Below are 16,157 nucleotides of genomic sequence, written 5' to 3'. Positions count from 1 at the left end.
TACAATGGGTGATCTTCAGTACAATGGGTGATCTTCAGTACAATGGGTGATCTTTAGTACAATGGGTGATCTTCAGTACAATGGGTGATCTTCAGTACAATGGGTGATCTTCAGTACAATGGGTGATCTTTAGTACAATGGGTGATCTTCAGTACAATGGGTGAGTTTCAGTACAATGGGTGATCTTCAGTACAATGGGTGAGTTTCAGTACATTGGGTGATCTTCAGTACAATGGGTGATCTTCAGTACAATGGGCGAGTTTCAGTAAAAATTGGGGATTTTCAGTACAATGTGTGATTTTCAGTAAAAATGGGTGATTTTCAGTACAATGGGTGTTTTTCAGTAGAAATGGGTGATCTTCAGTACAATGGGCAATTGGAGATCTTCAGTGTAGACCCAAATTGGTCTACATGGACAAGTTCTGGCCTGGTTTATATCTTATCTGTCGGAAAGATATCAGTTTGTCTCTGTGAATGGTTTGTCCTCTGACAAATCAACTGTAAATTTCGGTGTTTCTCAAGGTTCCCTTTTAGGACCACTATTGTTTTCACTATATATTTTACCTCTTGGGGATGTCATTCGAAAACATAATGTTAACTTTCACTGCTATGCGGATGACACACAGCTGTACATTTCAATGAAACATGGTGAAGCCCCAAAATTGCCCTCGCTAGAAGCCTGTGTTTCAGACATAAGGAAGTGGATGGCTGCAAACGTTCTACTTTTAAACTCGGACAAAACAGAGATGCTTGTTCTAGGTCCCAAGAAACAAAGAGATCTTCTGCTGAATCTGACAATTAATCTTGATGGTTGTACAGTCGCCTCAAATAAAACTGTGAAGGACCTCGGCGTTACTCTGGGCCCTGATCCCTCTTTTGACGAACATATCAAGACTCTTTCAAGGACAGTTTTTTTTCCATCTACGTAACATTGCAAAAATCAGCAATTTTCTGTCCAAAAATGATGCAGAAAAATTAATCAATGCTTTTGTTACTTCTAGGTTACACTACGGCCTTGCTTTACTTTCCGGCTCCCCGGATAAAGCACTAAATAACCTTCAGTTAGTGCTATATACGGCTGCTAGAATCCTGACTAGAACCCCACAATTTGATCATGTTACTCCAGTGCTAGCCTCCCTACACTGGCTTCCTGTTAAGGCAAGGGCTGATTTCAAAGTTTTACTGCTAACCTACAAAGCATTACATGGGCTTGCTCCTACCTATCTCTCTGATTTGGTCCTGCCGTACATATCTACACGTACGCTACGGTCACAAGACGCAGGCCTCCTAATTGTCCCTAGAATTTCTAAGCAAACAGCTGGAGGCAGGGCTTTCTCCTATAGAGCTCCATTTTTATGGAATGGTCTGCCTACCCGTGTGAGAGACGCAGACTCTGTCTCAACCTTTAAGTCTTTACTGAAGACTCATCTCTTCAGTGGGTCATATGATTGAGTGTAGTCTGGCCCAGGAGTGTGAAGGTGAACGGAAAGGCTCTGGAGCAACGAACCGCCCTTGCTGTCTCTGCCTGGCCGGTTCCCCTCTCTCCACTGGGATTCTCTGCCTCTAACCCTATTACAGGGGCTGAGTCACTGGCTTACTTGTGCTCTTTCATGCCGTCCCTAGGAGGGGTGTGTCACTTGAGTGGGATCACTGACGTGATCTTCCTGTCTGGGTTGGCGTCCCCCCTTGGGTTGTGCCGTGGTGGAGATCTTTGTGGGCTAAACTCGGCCTTGTCTCAGGATGGTAAGTTGGTGGTTGAAGATATCCCTCTAGTGGTGTGGGGGCTGTGCTTTGGCAAGGTGGGTGGGGTTATATCCTTCCTGTTTGGCCCTGTTCAGGGGTATCAGGGGTATCATCGGATGGGGCCCCAGTGTCTGCTGACCCCTCCTGTCTCAGCCTCCAGTATTTATGCTGCAGTAGTTTATATGTCAGGGGGCTAGGGTCAGTTTGTTATATCTGGAGTACTTCTCCTGTCTTATCCGGTGTCCAGTGTGAATTTAAGTATGCTCTCTCTAATTCTCTCTTTCTCTCTGTCTTTTTCCCTCTCGGAGGACCTGAGCCCTAGGACCATGCCTCAGGACTACCTGGCATGGTGATGCCTTGCTGTCCCCATCCACCTGGCCGTGCTGCTGCTCCAGTTTCAACTGTTCTGCCTGCGGCTCTGGAATCCTGACCTGTTCACCGGACGTGCTACCTGTCCCAGACCTGCTGTTTTCAACTCTCTAGAGACAGCAGGGGTGGTAGAGACACTCTTAATGATCGGCAATGAAAAGCCAACTGACATTTACTCCTGCGGAGCTGACTTGCTGCATCCTCGACAACTACTGTGATTATTATTATTTGACCATGCTGGTCATTTATGAACATTTGAACATCTTGGCCATGTTCTGTTATCATCTCCACCCGGCACAGCCAGAGGAGGACTGGCCACCCCTCATAGCCTGGTTCCTCTCTAGCCTGGTTCCTCTCTAGGTTTCTTCCTAGGTTTTGGCCTTTCAGGGAGTTCTTTCTAGCCACGGTGCTTCTACACCTGCATTGCTTGCTGTTTGGGGTTTTAGGCTGGGTTTCTGTACACTTTGAGATATCAGCTGATGTACGAAGGGCTATATAAATACATTTGATTTGATTTGATTTGATTCAGCACAATGGGTGATTTTCAATGGACACAGAAATCAAAAGGTATGGCCTAACTATGAAATGCTTAATGACAGGCCCTTCCCAACAACGCAGAGAGAAAGAAAACAGAGAAAAGAGAAACACTAAATAATAAGAGAATTAATATTAAATTATTACCAGTACTGAGTAATGATAACTAGGCTATATTGATATTATTGATCTCTCTAAGGCGTTTGATACAGTTGATCATGCTATACTAAGGCAGAGATTGTCGAGTGTAGGTCTTTCGGAGCATGCAGTTGCATGGTTTGCTAACTATCTGTCTGATAGAACTCAGTGCATTCAATTTGATGCGCTTATGTCTGTTAAATTGTCTGTCTTTAATGGTGTGCCCCAAGGCTCTGTACTTAGTCCTCTCTTATTCACTATTTATATAAATGATTTAGACAAAAAATTTCCAAAATGCGCAGCTTAATTTTTATGCTGATGATAGTGTAATTTTCTGTTGTGCCTCGTCTCTTACCAAAGCTTTCCAGAACTTCCAGATGTTCAGTCCCAGGGTCCTTACCTTAGTCTTACATTGCGTTGTGCCGCAAATCACACTCTTTACGGCAATATTTTTTGTCAATTGGACGACACCTTGCTTTCTTCCACATGTGTGGAAAGACATTTGTAACACAAACAAACACGGAGGAGAGTGAACGTGACACAGAGCCACGGAGACACAGAGCCACGGAGACACAGAGCCACGGAGACACAGAGCCACGGAGACACAGAGCCACGGAGACACAGAACCACGGAGACACAGAGCCACGGAGACACAGAGCCACGGAGACACAGAACCACGGAGACACAGAGCCACGGAGACACAGAGCCACGGAGACACAGAGCCACGGAGACACAGAGCCACGGAGACACAGAGCCACGGAGACACAGAGCCACGGAGACACAGAACCACGGAGACACAGAGCCACGGAGACACATAGCCACGGAGACACAGAGCCACGGAGACACAGAACCACGGAGACACAGAGCCACGGAGACACAGAGCCACGGAGACACAGAACCACGGAGACACAGAGCCACGGAGACACAGAACCACGGAGACACAGAGCCACGGAGACACAGAGCCACGGAGACACCTAAAAGAGAGTGAACGTGACACAGAGCCACGGAGACACAGAACCACGGAGACACAGAGCCACGGAGACACAGAGCCACGGAGACACAGAGCCACGGAGACACAGAGCCACGGAGACACCTAAAAGAGAGTGAACGTGACACAGAGCCACGGAGACACAGAGCCACGGTGACACAGAGCCACGGAGACACAGAGCCACGGAGACACAGAGCCACGGAGACACCTAAAAGAGAGTGAACGTGACACAGAGCCACGGAGACACCTAAAAGAGGGGCTACTTCGGTCCATAGCAGAAGTAGGTTAGCTTAGCTATTAGCAATCACAGCTAGCAGTTAGCGAGCTAACAACAACAAACATTAAGAAGTGACAAAGCAATCGACAGAAACAAATCCCATTTGTGAAATAATCCGTCTTTCTATATTGCTGTGATAGTAAAGTGCCCTAGTAGTTCCATAATCCTTATTCCAGCCATATTATTTGCCTTGGTTAAAGTTGCTGTATGGCCTACTAGAAAGTACGTACAGCCATACCCCGTGTGGAGTTGGTTGCTTATTTAGAAAAATCCAAGTACATGAGTGTCTAGGCTGGTAAATCAGATACACCCACACCATTCTATTGTGTCCTAACAGGCCTAGCAGGGGCACAGAGGTTGCTTTTAAAACATTCTTAATTATATATATTTGTTGGGGGGGGGTGGGGAAGGAAATCTATTTCATTCATATTTTAATTAAGTCATAGAAATCTAGAACACTGGACAGCTACTTTAAATGTAGTTTTGTAATTGACCAAAACAAGCAAACAAACAAAGAAAATGGCAGTTGAAAAAGGTCAAGTTTGTGCTGTGAGCCAATGGGGGTAACCATGGAAACCACAGGTTATTTTCCCCCCAAGGAAACGTTCTATCTTAAACCGACTGGGAGTATTGCTCAGGGGCTTAGGGTCCACCTTGTCTAAGGATTTATTCATAGCTGTTGGTTTGGACTCTGCTTCACACACACACACACGCACACGCGCACACACACGTGCGCACACACACACGTACGCACACACGCACGCACACACACACACACACACACACACACGCACGCACGCACACAAGCGCGCACACGCACGCATACACGCACACACACACACACACACACACACACGCACGCGCACGCACGCACACACACACACGCACGCACACACACACGCACACACACACACGCACACACACACACACACACGCACACACACACACGCACGCGCACGCATACACACACGTACGCACACACACACGCACACACACACGCACGCACACGCACACACACACACACATGAACACGCACGCGCACGCACACTCACACACACACACACACATCTTCAGTGCTGAACACCAAACAAAAGAGACATAAGAGAACCCTATTCCCTACATAGTGTACTACTTTAGACTGGGGCCCTATAGAACCCGATTCCCTATATAGTGCACTACTTTAGACCAGAGCCCTATGGAACCCTATTCCCTATATAGTGCACAACTTTAGACCAGTGCCCTATGGAACCCTATTCCCTATATAGTGCACTACTTTAGACCAGAGCCCTATGGAACCCTATTCCCTATATAGTGCACTACTTTAGACCAGAGCCCTATAGAACCCTATTCCCTATATAGTGCACTACTTTAGACCAGAGCCCTATGGAACCCTATTCCCTATATCGTGCACTACTTTAGACCAGAGCCCTATAGAACCCTATTCCTTATATAGTGCACTACTTTAGACCAGAGCCCTATGGAACCCTATTCCCTATATAGTGCACTACTTTAGACCAGAGCCCTATAGAACCCTATTCCCTATATAGTGCACTACTTTAGACCAGAGCCCTATGGAACCCTATTCCCTATATCGTGCACTACTTTAGACCAGAGCCCTATAGAACCCTATTCCTTATATAGTGCACTACTTTAGACCAGAGCCCTATGGAACCCTATTCCCTATATAGTGCACTACTTTAGACCAGAGCCCTATAGAACCCTATTCCTTATAGAGTGCACTACTTTAGACCAGAGCCCTATGGCACCCTATTCCCTATATCGTGCACTACTTTAGACCAGGGGCCAAAAGGTGCAATCTGGGACACAACCAGATTTGGGAGTAAAGTGTGGAGAGTTTGGGGAATAACACACCTCCCTACTGGGATACATCTCCCCTACTGGGATACAACTCCCTACTGGGATACACCTCCCTACGGGGATACACCTCCCCTACTGGGACACACCTCCCCTACTGGGATACACCTCCCCTACTGGGATACACCTCCCCTACTGGGATATACCTCCCCTACTGGGATACACCTCCCTCCTACTGGGATACACCTCCCTACTGAGATACACCTCCCTCCTACTGGGATACACCTCCCCCCTACTGGGATACACCTCCCTCCTACTGGGATACACCTCCCCCCTACTGGGATACACCTCCCTCCTACTAGGATACACCTCCCCCCTGCTGGGATACACCTCCCCCTACTGGAATACACCTCCCTACGGGGATACACCTCCCCTACTGGGATACACCTCCCTACTGGGATACACCTCCCCCTACTGGGATACATCTCCCCCTTACTGGGATACACCTCCCTACTGGGATACACCTCCCCCCTACTGGGAAACATCTCCCCCCTACTGGGATACACCTCCCCCCTACTGAGATATAGCTCCCCCTGCTGGGATACACCTCCCCATACTGGGATACACCTCCCTACTGGGATACACCTCCCCTACTGGGATACGCCTCCCTACTGGGCTATACCTCCTCCTACTGGGATACACCTCCCTACTGGGATACACCTCCCCCCTACTGGGATACACCTCCCTACTGGGATAGACCTCCCTACTGGGATACACCTCCTCCTACTGGGATACACCTCCCTACTGGGATACACCTCCCCCTACTGGGATACACCTCCCCCTACTGGGATACATCTCCCCTACTGGGATACACCTCCCCTACTGGGATACACCTCCCCTACTGGGATACACCTCCCCTACTGGGATACACACCTCCCCCTACTGGGATACACCTCCCCCTACTGGGATACATCTCCCCTACTGGGATACATCTCCCCTACTGGGATACACCTCCCCCTACTGGGATACAGCTCCCTACTGGGATACACCTCCCTCTACTGGGATATACCTCCCCCTACTGGGATACACCTCCCTACTGGGATACATCTCCCCTACTGGGATACACCTCCCCCCTACTGGGATACACCTCCCCCTACTGGGATACACCTCCCCCTACTGGGATACATCTCCCCCTACTGGGATACACCTCCCTACTGGGATACACCTCCCCCCTACTGGGATACACCTCCCTACTGGGATACACCTCCCTAATGAGATACACCTCCCCTACTGGGATACTCCTCCTCCCTACTGGGATACACCTCCCCCCTACTGGGATACACCACCCTACTGGGATACACCTCCCCCCACTGGGATACACCCCCCTACTGGGATACACCTCCCTACTGTTATACACCTCCCCCCTACTGGGATACACCTCTCTACTGGGATACACCTCCCCCCACTGGGATACACCTCCCCCTACTGGGATACACCTCCCTACTGGGATACACCTCCCCCTACTGGGATACACCTCCCCCCTACTGGGATACACCTCCCCCCTACTGGGATACATCTCCCCCCTACTGGGACACACCTCCCTACTGGGATACACCTCCCCCCTACTGGGATACATCTCCCCCCTACTGGGATACACCTCCCCCCTACTGGGATACACCTCCCCCTGCTGGGATACACCTCCCCCTACTGGGATACACCTCCCTACTGGGATACACCTCCCTACTGGGATACACCTCCCCTACTGGGATACACCTCCCTACTGGGATACACCTCCCCCTACTGGGAAACACCTCCCTACTGGGATACACCTCCCCCCTACTGGGAAACACCTCCCTACTGGGATACACCTCCCTGGGATACATCTCCCCCCTACTGGGATACACCTCCCTGGGATACATCTCCCCCCTACTGGGATACACCTCCCCCCACTGGGATACACCTCCCTACTGGGATACACCTCCCCCTACTGGGATACACCTCCCTACTGGGATAAACCTCCCTACTGGGATACACCTCCCCCTACTGGGATACACCTCCCCCCTACTGGGATACACCTCCCCCCTACTGGGATACACCTCCCTACTGGGATACACCTCCCTACTGGGATATACCTCCCTACTGGGATATACCTCCCTACTGGGATATACCTCCCTACTGGGGTATATACCTCCCCCCTACTGGGATACACCTCCCTACTTGGATACACTCCCCCTACTGGGATACACCTCCCCTACTGGGATACACCTCCCTACTGGGATACACCTCCCTACTGGGATACACCACCCTACTGGGATACACCTCCCCCTACTGGGATACACCTCCCCCTACTGGGATACACCTCCCCCTACTGGGATACACCTCCCCCTACTGGGATACACCTCCCTACTGGGATACACCTCCCTACTGGGATACACCTCCCTACTGGGATACACCTCCCCCTACTGGGATACACCTCCCTACTGGGATACACCTCCCTACTGGGATACACCTCCCTACTCGGATACACCTCCCTACTGGGATATACCTCCCCCCTACTGGGATACACCTCCCCCCTACTGGGACACACCTCCCTACTGGGATATACCTCCCCCCTAGTGGGATACACCTCCCCCCTACTGGGATACACCTCCCTACTGGGATACACCTCCCTACTGGGATATACCTCCCTACTGGGATATACCTCCCTACTGGGATATACCTCCCCCCTACTGGGATACACCTCCCTACTGGGATACACTCCCCCTACTGGGATACACCTCCCCTACTGGGATACACCTCCCTACTGGGATACACCTCCCTACTGGGATACACCACCCTACTGGGATACACCTCCCCCTACTGGGATACACCTCCCCCTACTGGGATACACCTCCCCCTACTGGGATACACCTCCCCCTACTGGGATACACCTCCCTACTGGGATACACCTCCCTACTGGGATACACCTCCCTACTGGGATACACCTCCCCCTACTGGGATACACCTCCCTACTGGGATACACCTCCCAACTGAGATACACCTCCCTACTGGGATACACCTCCCTACTGGGATACACCTCCCCCTACTGGGATACACCTCCCTACTGGGATACACCTCCCCCTACTGGGATACACCTCCCTACTCGGATACACCTCCCAACTGAGATACACCTCCCTACTCGGATACACCTCCCTACTGGGATACACCTCCCCCTACTGGGATACACCTCCCTACTCGGATACACCTCCCTACTGGGATACACCTCCCTACTGGGATACACCTCCCCCTACTGGGATACACCTCCCCCTACTGGGATACACCTCCCTACTGGGATACACCTCCCCCTACTGGGATACACCTCCCTACTGGGATACACCTCCCTACTCGGATACACCTCCCTACTGGGATACACCTCCCCTACTGGGATACACCTATATACACATATATGTGTCTGGCTTTCAGTTCTTTCTTTCAGTTCATGCAATCTGAATTTGTAACAGTTTAAGTTACATTCCAAGTGTTTTCACGTCACCTTGAAGAAAATGTTGTTCATTTGCTACCGGCCAAAGAACATCACTATGGGAAAACAATGCTGATAATGACTGAAGTCTAGTGATAAACATGAAATATGATGACTGAAGTTGAATGATAAACATGAAATATGATGACTGAAGTTGAATGATAAACATGAAATATGATGACTGAAGTTGAATGATAAACATGAAATATGATGACTGAAGTTGAATGATAAACATGAAATATGTTTAATGACTACAGCTTAATGGAATCTGAATACGTTTCATTTATGACACCACAAAAAATAAAGACAATTTCCTGTGATGTGAGAAATATCTGTTGTCAGATTGACAGGTCTCAAAATCAGCATTGGGCCATTATGAGAATATATCAGCAGCAGGTGGATGGGGGAGGATGAGGACGTGTGGAAGAGGAGGGGGAAGAGGAGGGGGAAGAGGAGGGGGAAGAGGAGGGCTGGATAAGGATGTGTGTTTAAAATGAAAGGAGCACAGTCTGTCTCCATCCACTGCCAGGTTAGACAGAGTCTCTCTCCCTCCACTGCCAGTTTAGACAGAGTCTGTCTCCCTCCACTGCCAGTTTAAACATTAGACAGAGTCTGTCTCCCTCCACTGCCAGTTTAGGCAGAGTCTGTCTCCCTCCACTGCCAGTTTAGACAGAGTCTGTCTTCCTCCACTGCCAGTTTAGACAGTCTGTCTTCATCCACTGCCAGTTTAGACAGTCTGTCTCCCTCCACTGCCAGTTTAGACAGAGTCTGTCTCCCTCCACTGCCAGTTTAAACATTAGACAGAGTCTGTCTCCCTCCACTGCCAGTTTAGGCAGAGTCTGTCTCCCTCCACTGCCAGTTTAGGCAGAGTCTGTCTCCCTCCACTGCCAGTTTAGACAGAGTCTGTCTCCCTCCACTGCCAGTATAGACAGAGTCTGTCTCCCTCCACTGCCAGTTTAGGCAGAGTCTGTCTCCCTTCACTGCCAGTTTAGACAGAGTCTGTCTTCATCCACTGCCAGTTTAGACAGAGTCTGTCTTCATCCACTGCCAGTTTAGACAGAGTCTGTCTTCCTCCACTGCCAGTTTAGACAGAGTCTGTCTCCCTCCACTGCCAGTTTAGACAGAGTCTGTCTCGATCCACTGCCAGTTTAGACAGAGTCTGTCTCCCTCCACTGCCAGTTTAGGCAGAGTCTGTCTCCCTCCACTGCCAGTTTAGACAGAGTCTGTCTCCCTCCACTGCCAGTTTAGACAGAGTCTGTCTCCCTCCACTGCCAGTTTAGACAGAGTCTGTCTCCATCACTGCCAGTTTAGACAGAGTCTGTCTCCATCCACTGCCAGTTTAGACAGAGTCTGTCTCCATCCACTGCCAGTTTAGACAGAGTCTGTCTCCATCCACTGCCAGTTTAGACAGAGTCTGTCTCCATCCACTGCCAGTTTAGACAGAGTCTGTCTCCATCCACTGCCAGTTTAGACAGAGCCTCATGGAAATCACACTCACCAAGCATGCTGCGTTGCAATGTCACACAGAGAGAGAGACACGTGCCGAACGCATGCACGCACACACACACACACACACACACACACACACACACACACACACACACACACACACACACACACACACACACACACACACACACACACACACACACACAGGTGAGTAAACAAGCGTCAATCCAATCTGAAGATTGTTTACTTTCGTCCTGCTGCAGAGTAATCACATTCTGTGTCTGTTTATGTATCCCATGAGAATCGCTGCGCTACACAGCGTTTCTGCTGCAGGAGAGGCTTGGTGTGTGTGTTTGTGTCACTCTGTACATGTGTGTATATGTGTGTGTGTGTGTCACTGTGTATGTGTGTGTGTGTGTTTCTTGTTACAATAAAAAAAAACACTTTACTGCTTTCTATGTGTGTTTTGCCTTCTGATCCAGTGTATTATCATGTGTTTTGCCTTCTGATCCAGTGTATTATCATGTGTTTTGCCTTCTGTTCCAGTGTATTATCATGTGTTTTGCCTTCTGATCCAGTGTATTATCATGTGTTTTGCCTTCTGTTCCAGTGTATTATCATGTGTTTTGCCTTCTGTTCCAGTGTATTATCATGTGTTTTGCCTTCTGTTCCAGTGTATTATCATGTGTTTTGCCTTCTGTTCCAGTGTATTATCATGTGTTTTGCCTTCTGATCCAGTGTATTATCATGTGTTTTGCCTTCTGATCCAGTGTATTATTACAATGTGAATGAAAACTGACTTTATTACAGCCCACAGCCTTCTCCTACCAGGTTACTGAAGGCTGTTTAACAGCTATATCCTACCAGGTTACTGAAGGCTGTGTAACAGCTATATCCTACCAGGTTACTGAAGGCTGTGTAACAGCTGGATCCTACCAGGTTACTGAAGGCTGTTTAACAGCTATATCCTACCAGGTTACTGAAGGCTGTTTAACAGCTATATCCTACCAGGTTACTGAAGGCTGTTTAACTGCTATATCCTACCAGGTTACTGAAGGCTGTTTAACAGCTATATCCTACCAGGTTACTGAAGGCTGTGTAACAGCTATATCCTACCAGGTTACTGAAGGCTGTTTAACAGCTATATCCTACCAGGTTACTGAAGGCTGTTTAACAGCTATATCCTACCAGGTTACTGAAGGCTGTGTAACAGCTATATCCTACCAGGTTACTGAAGGCTGTGTAACAGCTATATCCTACCAGGTTACTGAAGGCTGTTTAACAGCTATATCCTACCAGGTTACTGAAGGCTGTTTAACAGCTATATCCTACCAGGTTACTGAAGGCTGTTTAACAGCTATATCCTACCAGGTTACTGAAGGCTGTGTAACAGCTATATCCTACCAGGTTACTGAAGGCTGTTTAACAGCTATATCCTACCAGGTTACTGAAGGCTGTTTAACAGCTATATCCTACCAGGTTACTGAAGGCTGTGTAACAGCTATATCCTACCAGGTTACTGAAGGCTGTGTAACAGCTATATCCTACCAGGTTACTGAAGGCTGTTTAACAGCTATATCCTACCAGGTTACTGAAGGCTGTTTAACAGCTATATCCTACCAGGTTACTGAAGGCTGTGTAACAGCTATATCCTACCAGGTTACTGAAGGCTGTGTAACAGCTATATCCTACCAACTATAAGAAGACAACTCATACACACAGTACAGTAGGTTGACATGTGGTTAATTAATATCCAGGACAATCACAATTATATCGCCCTCAACACTTTACATATTGCACTGAGTTGTGGAGGAGGAAGTGAATAGTTAATGCGTATTAGCACTCTGATTGCCCTGGTCTTTCAACCAGAATGGGAAAATAGAATGAGTCCCAAATGACACCCTATGGACCCTGGTGAAAATAAGTGTTTGTTTCTTTTTAAACAGGGAAGAGGATTCCATTTGGGACTCAGGCACAAAATAAAATATTGCTAATAAAATGGCAGAACGACAAGGATAAATGCAGAGTTGGTATTCATTTCTCGTAGATAATTACTCTCACATTGTTCAGCAGACATTTAATCACGGGCTTGAATCTTAGCTAAATCTTGAATGATTATATTGCTGGCAGACTAAGATTATAGCAATTGCTGGTATTTGGTGTTTTACATTCAAGCAGGTGTCCATGTGAATAAAGGACAGGAGAGCAGCTGCACGGCTGTATAAGAGCTACTTGAAAATGTGCTTACTGTACACACATGGAGACACACACACACACAAACACAGCTGCAGACAAACACACACACACACATGCAGACGCACACACACAGACACAGCAGCACACACACACACACACACACACACACACACACACACACACACACACACACACACACACACACACACACACACACACACACACACACACACACACACACACACACACACACACACAGACACAGCTGCAGACAAACACACACACACACAGACACAGACAGCAGAGCCTTGCACACACTATCTAACCCTCGTCCATCTTACGAATCCACCAGCTTCCCTTAACGACAGGGAACATATATATGACAAAATATAGAAAACCCCGACATGAAGTGTATTTGTTATTTCCTACAGTCAACTGACCTAGTGGCCTCATGGGTGGAATGTTATTCACATTTTTCATAATTTCATCATTAATAAACAGTCAAATCCAATGTTTCTGTTTCATAATTGTAACAAACCATAAACAAATTTGATTGAACACTTGATAAAAAATACAAAATAACATAAACTAACGAAAACGTAACCAAATTATTATTGTTGAGATATCATATATGAAATGTGTTAATTATTATTGTTGAGATATCATATATGAAATGTGTTAATTCCACTGTTAGAATGTTGAAGTCAGAAATCATTAGTTTGAAGGTGGAAGCCGTTCTGTTCTTAATAGGACGACGGGACACTACGACCCAGAACACCACGACCCTGAACAACATGACACAGAACACCACGACCCAGAACCTCACGACCAAGAACATACACGACCCAGAACACTACCACCGAGAACATCACGACCCAGAACCACACGACCCAGAACCTAACGACCCAGAACACACCCAACGACCCAGAACACCACGACCCAGAACACCACCACCCAGAACACCATGATCCAGAACACCACAACCCAGAACAACATGACCCAGAACACCACGACCCAGAACCCCACGACCCAGAACAACATGACCCAGAACCCCACGACCCAGAACACTACGACCCAGAACACTACGACCCAGAACACCACGACCCTGAACGCCACCACACAGAACACCCCGACCCAGAACACCACGACCCTGAAAACCACCTCACAGAACCCCACGACCCAGAACACCAAAACCCAGAACACTACCACAGAGAACAACACAACCCAGAACGTCACGACCCAGAACACCACCACAGAGAACACCACCACCCAGAACACCCACCACCCAGAACACCACCACCCAGAACACCCACCACCCAGAACACCACCACCCAGAACACCCACCACCCAGAACACCACCACCCAGAACACCACCACCCAGAACACCCACCACGCAGAACACCACCACCCAGAACATCACAACCCAGAACACCATGACCCAGACACTCACCACCCAGAACCTCACGACCCAGAACACTCACGACCCAGAACAGCACCACCCAGAACACCCACGACCCAGAACACCACGACCCAGAACACCCCACAGAGCAACACCATTATATCTACTGACCCCACAGAGCAACACCATTATATCTACTGACCTCACAGAGCAACACCATCCTGACCCCACAGAGCAACACCATTATATCTACTGACCCCACAGAGCAACACCATTATATCTACTGACCTCACAGAGCAACACCATCCTGACCTCACAGAGCAACACCATCCTGACCCCACAGAGCAACACCATTATATCTACTGACCCCACAGAGCAACACCATTATATCTACTGACCTCACAGAGCAACACCATCCTGACCCCACAGAGCAACACCATTATATCACCTGACCCCACAGAGCAACACCATTATATCTACTGACCCCACAGAGCAACACCATTATATCTACTGACCCCACAGAGCAGCACCATTACATCTACTGACCCCACAGAGCAACATCATCCTGACCCCACAGAGCAACACCATTATATCTACTGACCCCACAGAGCAACACCATTATATCTACTGACCCCACAGAGCAACACCATCCTGACCCCACAGAGAAACACCATTATATCTACTGACCTCACAGAGCAACACCATTACATCTACTGACCCCACAGAGCATCACCATTATATAATAGAAGTCTGTGAAGTCTGTGTAGAGTATGTGGAGAATGCAGTGTGTGTGTGTGTGTGTGTGTGTATGTGTAACCACTAGGCTACCTGCCGCCTCTACAATCTAACCACTAGGCTACCTGCCACCTCTACACTCTAACCACTAGGCTACCTGCCGCCTCTACACTCTAACCACTAGGCTACCTGCCACCTCTACACTCGAACCACTAGGCTACCTGCCGCCTCTACGCTCTAACCACTAGTCTACCTGCTGCCTCTACACTCTAACCACTAGGCTACCTGCCACCTCTACACTCTAACCACTAGGCTACCTGCCACCTCTACACTCTAACCACTAGGCTACCTGCCTCCCCTACACTCTAACCACAAGGCTACCTGCCACCTCTCTACACTCTAACCACTAGGCTACCTGCCGCCTCTACACTCTAACCACCAGACTACCTGCCGCCTCTACACTCTAACCACTAGGCTATATATTGTATTGTGCAGTTTCTATCCATCAATAGAAATATCTATATCTATGTAGTCACAAAGCTATGGTGTGGTGAGCGATCCTTGGCTTGCTATTCACTGACAACTGCTACTCTTTGACAGAAAATACCATCAGTAAACGAATACGAATAACTCTGTCTCAGACCTACACTTCTGCTTTTGAATGGGCGTTCTATCTCTCCGGGTTTCTACTGCAAATGTTGAAATAAACGAGTAGGGAAAGGTAAAGGGGGATATCTAGTCAACTGAAAAGTGTCTTCCACATTTAACCCAACCCCTCTGAATCAGAGAGGTGCGGGGAGGAGGGGGGGCTGCCTTAATCGCCCTGCGCCCTGTAGAACAGTAGGTTAACTACCTTGCGGTATCCAGGTTAACAGAAAAACACTGAGATAAGAAAAGGATTAGTAGAATATGTCTGAGGCTGGAACTTCTAGGCCAAGATCTGGCATGTACTTCCCTCTCTTTATCCACTTCCTTCCTAACCCCCCCCCCCCCA

The 16,157-nt window shown here is 48.3% G+C and overlaps 1 protein-coding gene across 1 annotated transcript in view; it reads right to left on the bottom strand.

Annotated features, from left to right (window-relative positions):
- dcc (DCC netrin 1 receptor) overlaps nucleotides 1-16,157 on the bottom strand; it is a 699,685-nt gene that overhangs the window by 207,857 nt on the left and 475,671 nt on the right. The gene's annotated exons all lie outside the window — the stretch shown is intronic.

Source organism: Oncorhynchus kisutch, linkage group LG6 (genome assembly GCF_002021735.2).
Source record: "Oncorhynchus kisutch isolate 150728-3 linkage group LG6, Okis_V2, whole genome shotgun sequence".
NCBI lineage: Eukaryota > Metazoa > Chordata > Actinopteri > Salmoniformes > Salmonidae > Oncorhynchus > Oncorhynchus kisutch.
This window is presented reverse-complemented; position numbering and strand designations above follow the sequence as displayed.